Source organism: Eptatretus burgeri, chromosome 7, assembly GCF_056783735.1.
Source record: "Eptatretus burgeri isolate ZD-2024b chromosome 7, Ebu_testis_v1, whole genome shotgun sequence".
Lineage (NCBI taxonomy): Eukaryota > Metazoa > Chordata > Myxini > Myxiniformes > Myxinidae > Eptatretus > Eptatretus burgeri.
This window is the reverse complement of record NC_140967.1, coordinates 67,719,775-67,725,774: the sequence shown is the minus strand read 5'-3', so window position 1 is coordinate 67,725,774 and position 6,000 is coordinate 67,719,775. Positions and strand designations below refer to the sequence as shown.

The following is a 6,000-nucleotide window of genomic DNA, read 5'->3' as shown; positions in this document are numbered from 1 at the left end:
ACACACACACACACACACACACACACACACACACACACACACACACACACACTTCATTGTTAAGATTATAACAATATATAGCCTGTATTTCGTTCTGTTATAATGTAATCTGGCGATTAAGACTCGTCGTAAAATTTCCATAAATGGTATTGAAGGAGCCTTCGCTTTCAAGGTCATTGCAGCTATCTCGGCCACCTTCACTATAGTCGTAAAATACAGCACTCCAGCAGAATAAAATGAGCAGCACCCCCATGCAATTGAAAATATCGTCATGATAAACCAAATAAATGTGCATACGAGCAAAACTATATTTGCGTTTGCTACTTCCTGCGTGAGCTGTATATAGGACTTTAATTTAATCACAGTGTTAATGGACTCAGGTTTTTGAATTACCATCTGGTTCAGACTGCTATATCTGTACGGGTCATTATTTCAGCGTTGTCAGTCAATCAAAGTTTCCAGTTGAGGTGTTCCCTCCCACATGTACTCTGTTGTTTTCATTGCCAAGTTCGAGGAATTTACGGAAGAAATTTAATGGAATTTGACAGCTTTCATTTCCAATACCCACCTTTTTCGTTTTTCATGAAGACACGTAACAGAACATGTTATGTGCTTCGTTGGCTCATCAGAAAAGCTTTTCCATGGGTTCATGTGGGCTGGACAAGCAATTGTTTGTTTCTGCTGGGTTGTCTGATGGAATTCCATGCCACTGTTGAGTGGCAGTAACATTTGACTGACAAAACTGTGATTAGTATAACAGTTCGACTCGAGCAATCAGTAGCCATAGATCAAGATCACGTGGAGTTCATCTCGCACTTTGTCTACAGTCTCAATCTGTGCATCCAGTTTCATGACCTCGGGTAAACCAGAAGAATTTCCACATCAGATGCTATCAATATATTTCACACCTTTACAGGGCCATGATAGCCACCCCTGACTCCCTTCCCACCTTTTCCCCCAAAAATTGTGGAAACAAAAGTTAGATTTAAATAACACTGTCGGGTTGTGCTTGTACCTATAATATGCACTGTATTTTCATGAGTGTGGAAACATCTGTTACATACTTGGCAGTGGGTTGTTCCATGCTGTTCATTGACATGTTTCATCCCATCCATTCTGAAATACATTTGTCTTTTTTTGTTGATTTCTCTTCTAACAGTTTCCATACACTGTTGGCGTTTTACTGTTTAGGTTGCTACTTGAGTGCATTTTGCTGCTGGTCTCTACAGTGGCTTCTGTCCTTGCCTGGGTAGTAGATGGCGTGCTATCTTTCGTGAGATGTAGTTAGCTCGTCAAAACGCTTGTCCTGTGGTCCTTCGATTTCCCCAAGATCTTTGTGAATCGTATCTCTCCAGCTTCTTCTAGGCTGAAACCAAGGACAGGCTAAAGAAACTAATGGAGGAAGCTCATTTTTGGTATGCTCTGGTCGAGGCATGCAGGCAAGGTGACCGAAACACTTTAGATATCACTTAGGAACTTTATGTGCAACTGTTTCTAGATATTGGGATGTTATGTGCTGAGTCAATAGCTGTGTGCTGGAGATGAATAGTATCGGGTATACACACATGAGAAATCGAGTCCAATATTCTTAAATGTTTCTTTATAGGGATCTAGCATTCAGATCCTTGCAATAGCATTGAGAGCACACATGCCGAGTACTTTACATTTAGTCTTCACTCGAAGATTGTTCTCCATGAATACTGTCTTGTACAGGGCACGTAAAGTTCTGGGGTCCTTATTAATTTGTCTGTGAATCTCTTGATCCATCCTTTCTGATGATACGATCATCACATAATAACCTTTAGTGAATGGATACTTTTAGCTGTCAATCAACATCCCTAAAACTATGCTGATGGTAACTGGAAGATGACAAAGTGGCTTTCCCTGTAAGTGATGGAAAGGTCAGATCTGGAGTAGAGAACAATTTCAATACTTTGGATATTACACATGAAAGAGAAGTTTGGAAGGGGGTAGGGGGTGGAGGTGAAACTGTTTTGTATTTGTGCGTAGTGTTTTGGACCAGTCGATTATTTTTATCGGATTTCATTTTGATTGGATAAGGCTACATTTGCTGTTAAGTTTCCAGGTTCTAGATATAGGGAGTCACAACAACAATACCAACAACATGATGACCAGTGGAAAAAAAACAACACTTTTGGAACAGAAACGAAAGACGACGGAGAGCGAGAAGGTTGGGACTTCTCGTCAGCTGCCATGCTTTGTTTCCAGTAGTGCATCTTATTTAAATGCGACTTCCACAGTGAAGGAGAGATCTGGGTCTTCTGCATGTTAACCTGAGAAGGTTTTATGACATTGAATCCTTTGCAATGACTGCTCAACTTTAACCCGCTGTGCGCTGGTCCTTCAAGGATATTCAGCTCGTCTTCTTATATGTTTGGATATGGACACCCAGCAGGATTAAAAACAAAACCTGTCAAATGGCGGAGGAGCTCCTTGTGAGCCAACGGCCATCCATATCTAGTGCCCAACTGTGTCTGCGGACGTCCTCCTGCAGTTTGGTTACTTCATATTAGGAGGTTGGTGGTAGGATTTGCACTCCGGCCACCGTAAAACCCTTCATTCCGCATAACACAAAAACGCCAAAAGATCTGAAAACCCACTCCGTGGGAGTACCTGCTGTGCAGCTTCCCTTCGCAGGGCAGCTCACCGGATGACGGGATTGAGGCAAAGCCTTCGGGACCCCCAATCTTTGATGATAGGAGGGAAATCATGGGGTAACATTCCTGGGCCAGATTGCGGGAGAGTGTGTTGGAGTGTTGCTGAGGTGTCGTCCACCAGACGGCGGTCTCCTTGGGTTAACCTGAGGCGGTCCCTTCGGGTGGGTGCCTGGAATGTTCTATCCCTAAGAGGGGATGATCACCTGTCTCTGTAATCATCTGAGCTCAAGCGTTTGGACATCGGTCTTGCAGCACTCTCTGAGGTTCGGAGACCGGATTGCAGTGAGATATTGGTGTGTGGTTACACCGGCTATTGGTCTGGTCACTCTGATGGTTACCATACTCAAGGAGTTGCTGTAGCTGTGTCCAATAAGCTGACCCCAATGATAATTGAGGTAATACCGGTCAACGAGTGTATTATGAGACGAAGGATTCGTCACTCCTTCGGTGTCATTTCCCTTGTCTCTGTCTATGCTACAACTGAGGCAAGTGATCTCACAGAGAAGGATGCATTCTACGCCATGATCGAGTCTGTGGTTGATCAGTGCCCCAGACGACATACACTTCTCGTCTTGGGGGATTTCAATGCATCGACTGGAACTGATAGGGATGGTTACGAGACATGTGTTGGTCCCCATGGGTCAGGAACTATGAACCAGAATAGCACTAAGTTCCTTGACTTTGCAAGAAGTCATGGACTTAGGGTGGCTGGTTCATGGTTTCAGCGCCCACAAGCTCATCGCTGGACTTGATATTCCAATGCTGGTGGTGCGGCAAAGGAGATTGACGATGTCCTCGTTGATGGTCGCTGGAGGATGATCCAAAACTTCAGGGTCTACCGGAGTGCTCAGTTCCTCAATACTGACCACCGGCTTGTTGTAGCAACTCCAAAGCTGCACCTTAAATCCGGGAGAATGGTACCATCCCAGCCGAGGCTGGATGTTGGCAAGCTCAAGGATGAGAGGGTAGCTGAGGAGTTTTTGCAAACAGACTGAGTGGACATTTGGGGGGTCTGGGTGTTTTGGGGGGTCCTGAAGAGTTGTGGAGTGCCTTCAAGACCACCTTCCTTGATGTTGCCGGTGGATGTCTTGGAACTTACCACAGGGCAAAGAAGAATTTTGTCTCTCAAGGGACACTGGATACCATTGACCAGAGTCGCAGGGCCAGGCTGAATGGCAGAGCTGAGCTGTTCAGGGAGCTGAGGCGTAAAACTGTACGTGCACTAAGGGTGGATAAGGAGGCCTATGTGCGAAGAATCTGTGAAGTGGTAGAGCATCACCTGTGGACAGGTGATTCTCGTCCCACTTGCAGGGGAATTCGCGCATTGCGTTCATCTAAGCTCCTCCCTCGGAGCACTGCAGTTAGATCAGAGTGGTAGGCTCTTGACAGAGGAGTCTGAAGTGAAAGCCCGCTGGGCCGGTGACTTTGAGCAGTTGTACCAGGCTGATCCACCAGCTGTCGAGTTGGATGTCAAGGGCGTTACAATCCCTGTTGCTGACCCTCCAATCAACTGTGGTCCACCTTTGCTTATGGAAACATGGGCTGCAGTGAACCGGTTTAAACGGGGTAAAGCTCCAGGGATCTGTGGCATCCATGCTGAACTTCTCAAGGCTGGTGGAAATTCTGCACTCGTGTCGTTGCATGCAGTTTTGTGCTCTGCCTGGAACACAGGCATCATCCCAACTGATTGGAAGAGGGGCCTTGTTATCCCTCTCTGGAAAGGGAAGGGTGATTGCCAAGACTGCAACAACTACCGAGGGGTGACGCTGCTCTCAGTGCCGGGCAAGGTCTTTGCTTGGATAATTCTTAAGAGGGTTTGCCACCATCTGCTTGAGCACCAGCGTCCAGAGCAGTCAGCCTTTACACCAAAGAGGTCAACGATTGACCGCATCCTTGCTCTTCGTGTCCTCACCGAACGCAGACGAGAGTTTCGGCAGGGGCTGCTTGCAGCTTCTGTTGATCTCTGTAAAGCGTTCCATGCAGTGAATCGGGATGCCCTCTGGAGGATTCTTGGTCATCATGGGGTGCCACCAAAACTGATCGATCTGATGTCTGAACTTTACTCTGGTACTGAGAGTGCTGTGAGATGTGGTAGTACCATCTCTGACTTATTTCCAGTTGTTACTGGAGTTTGTCAGGGGTGTGTACTGGCTCCCACACTTTTCAGCACTTGTATGGACTGGATTCTAGGGTGGATATCGGAGAGATCAAGCTGCGGTGCATTGTTTGGGAATGTCAAGATCTCAGACCTTGATTTCGCAAATGATGCAGTCATCTTTGCAGAGACTTTAGATATCCTTTTGGGGGCCCTCGAGGTGCTGAATGAGGAGTCGGAGCCGCTGGGATTACGGGTTTCTTGGGTCAAACTAAGATTTAGGCTTTCAATTACATCTTGGATGCTGCTGTCCTGTCTGTGTCTGTTTGTGGTGAGGATGTTGAGGTCATGGAGAGATTCACTTACCTTGACAGTGATATTCATGTTTCTGCTGTCTGCGAGTCAGAGGTCAATAGACGTCTGGGTCGGGCCTGGGGAGTCATGGATTCACTGGATCATGGGGTGTGGCGCTGCCGGTACCTGTGCGGGAGGACGAAAGTCCGAGTGTTCATGTCCTTGGTGCTTCCAGTCTTGCTCTATGGATGCGAGATTTGGACTCTGACCAAGGATCTGAGACGGAGACTTAATTCCTTTGGTACCAGGTCTCTTCGGAGAATCCTTTGCTATCGCTGGTCGGATTTTGTGTCCAACGAACGGTTGCTGAGAGAGACTCGGATGAGATTTGTTACCTGCATAGTCCGTGTGCATCAGTTGCGGCTGTATGGACATGTGGCTCATTTTCCTGCTGCTGATCATGCTCACCAAATTCTCTCAGCGCGGGAGTCTCGTGAGTGGAGGAGGTCAATGGGTCGACCACGTGCCTCGTGGTTGCAGCAGGTTGACTGGCATCTCAAGGAGATGGGAGGAGGGATGGGCCTGGCATCTGCCTGGGGGATGGCTAGACGGAGGCCCCTGGAGTACAGGTGGAAAGTGGAAGTAGCGAAGCACTGTTCTGGCACATGCTCCCATACCTGACCTGACCTTCTTATATCTACCCTTTGAGGTATTCTTCTCCACTGAACTCCCTCAACTATTTATTGGACCTCCCTGTCAGATATTGTGCTTCCGTTATCTCGGTGACATCATCACTGCTCCTTGATTACCTCGTTGGTACCATTTTGGTTACTTGCGCACCATTTCAAGAAGGTGGTCAGCATGATGACTGGTGCCTACTTTCGGAGCTTATCATCCTTCAAACCTCTCCTGCCCTTCAACCAAGTAAGTGAT

The 6,000-nt window shown here is 47.0% G+C and overlaps 1 protein-coding gene across 5 annotated transcripts in view; it reads left to right on the top strand.

Moving 5' to 3' along the window:
- Window positions 1-6,000, top strand: part of LOC147023470 (F-actin-uncapping protein LRRC16A-like) — a 208,707-nt gene that overhangs the window by 183,778 nt on the left and 18,929 nt on the right. The gene's annotated exons all lie outside the window — the stretch shown is intronic.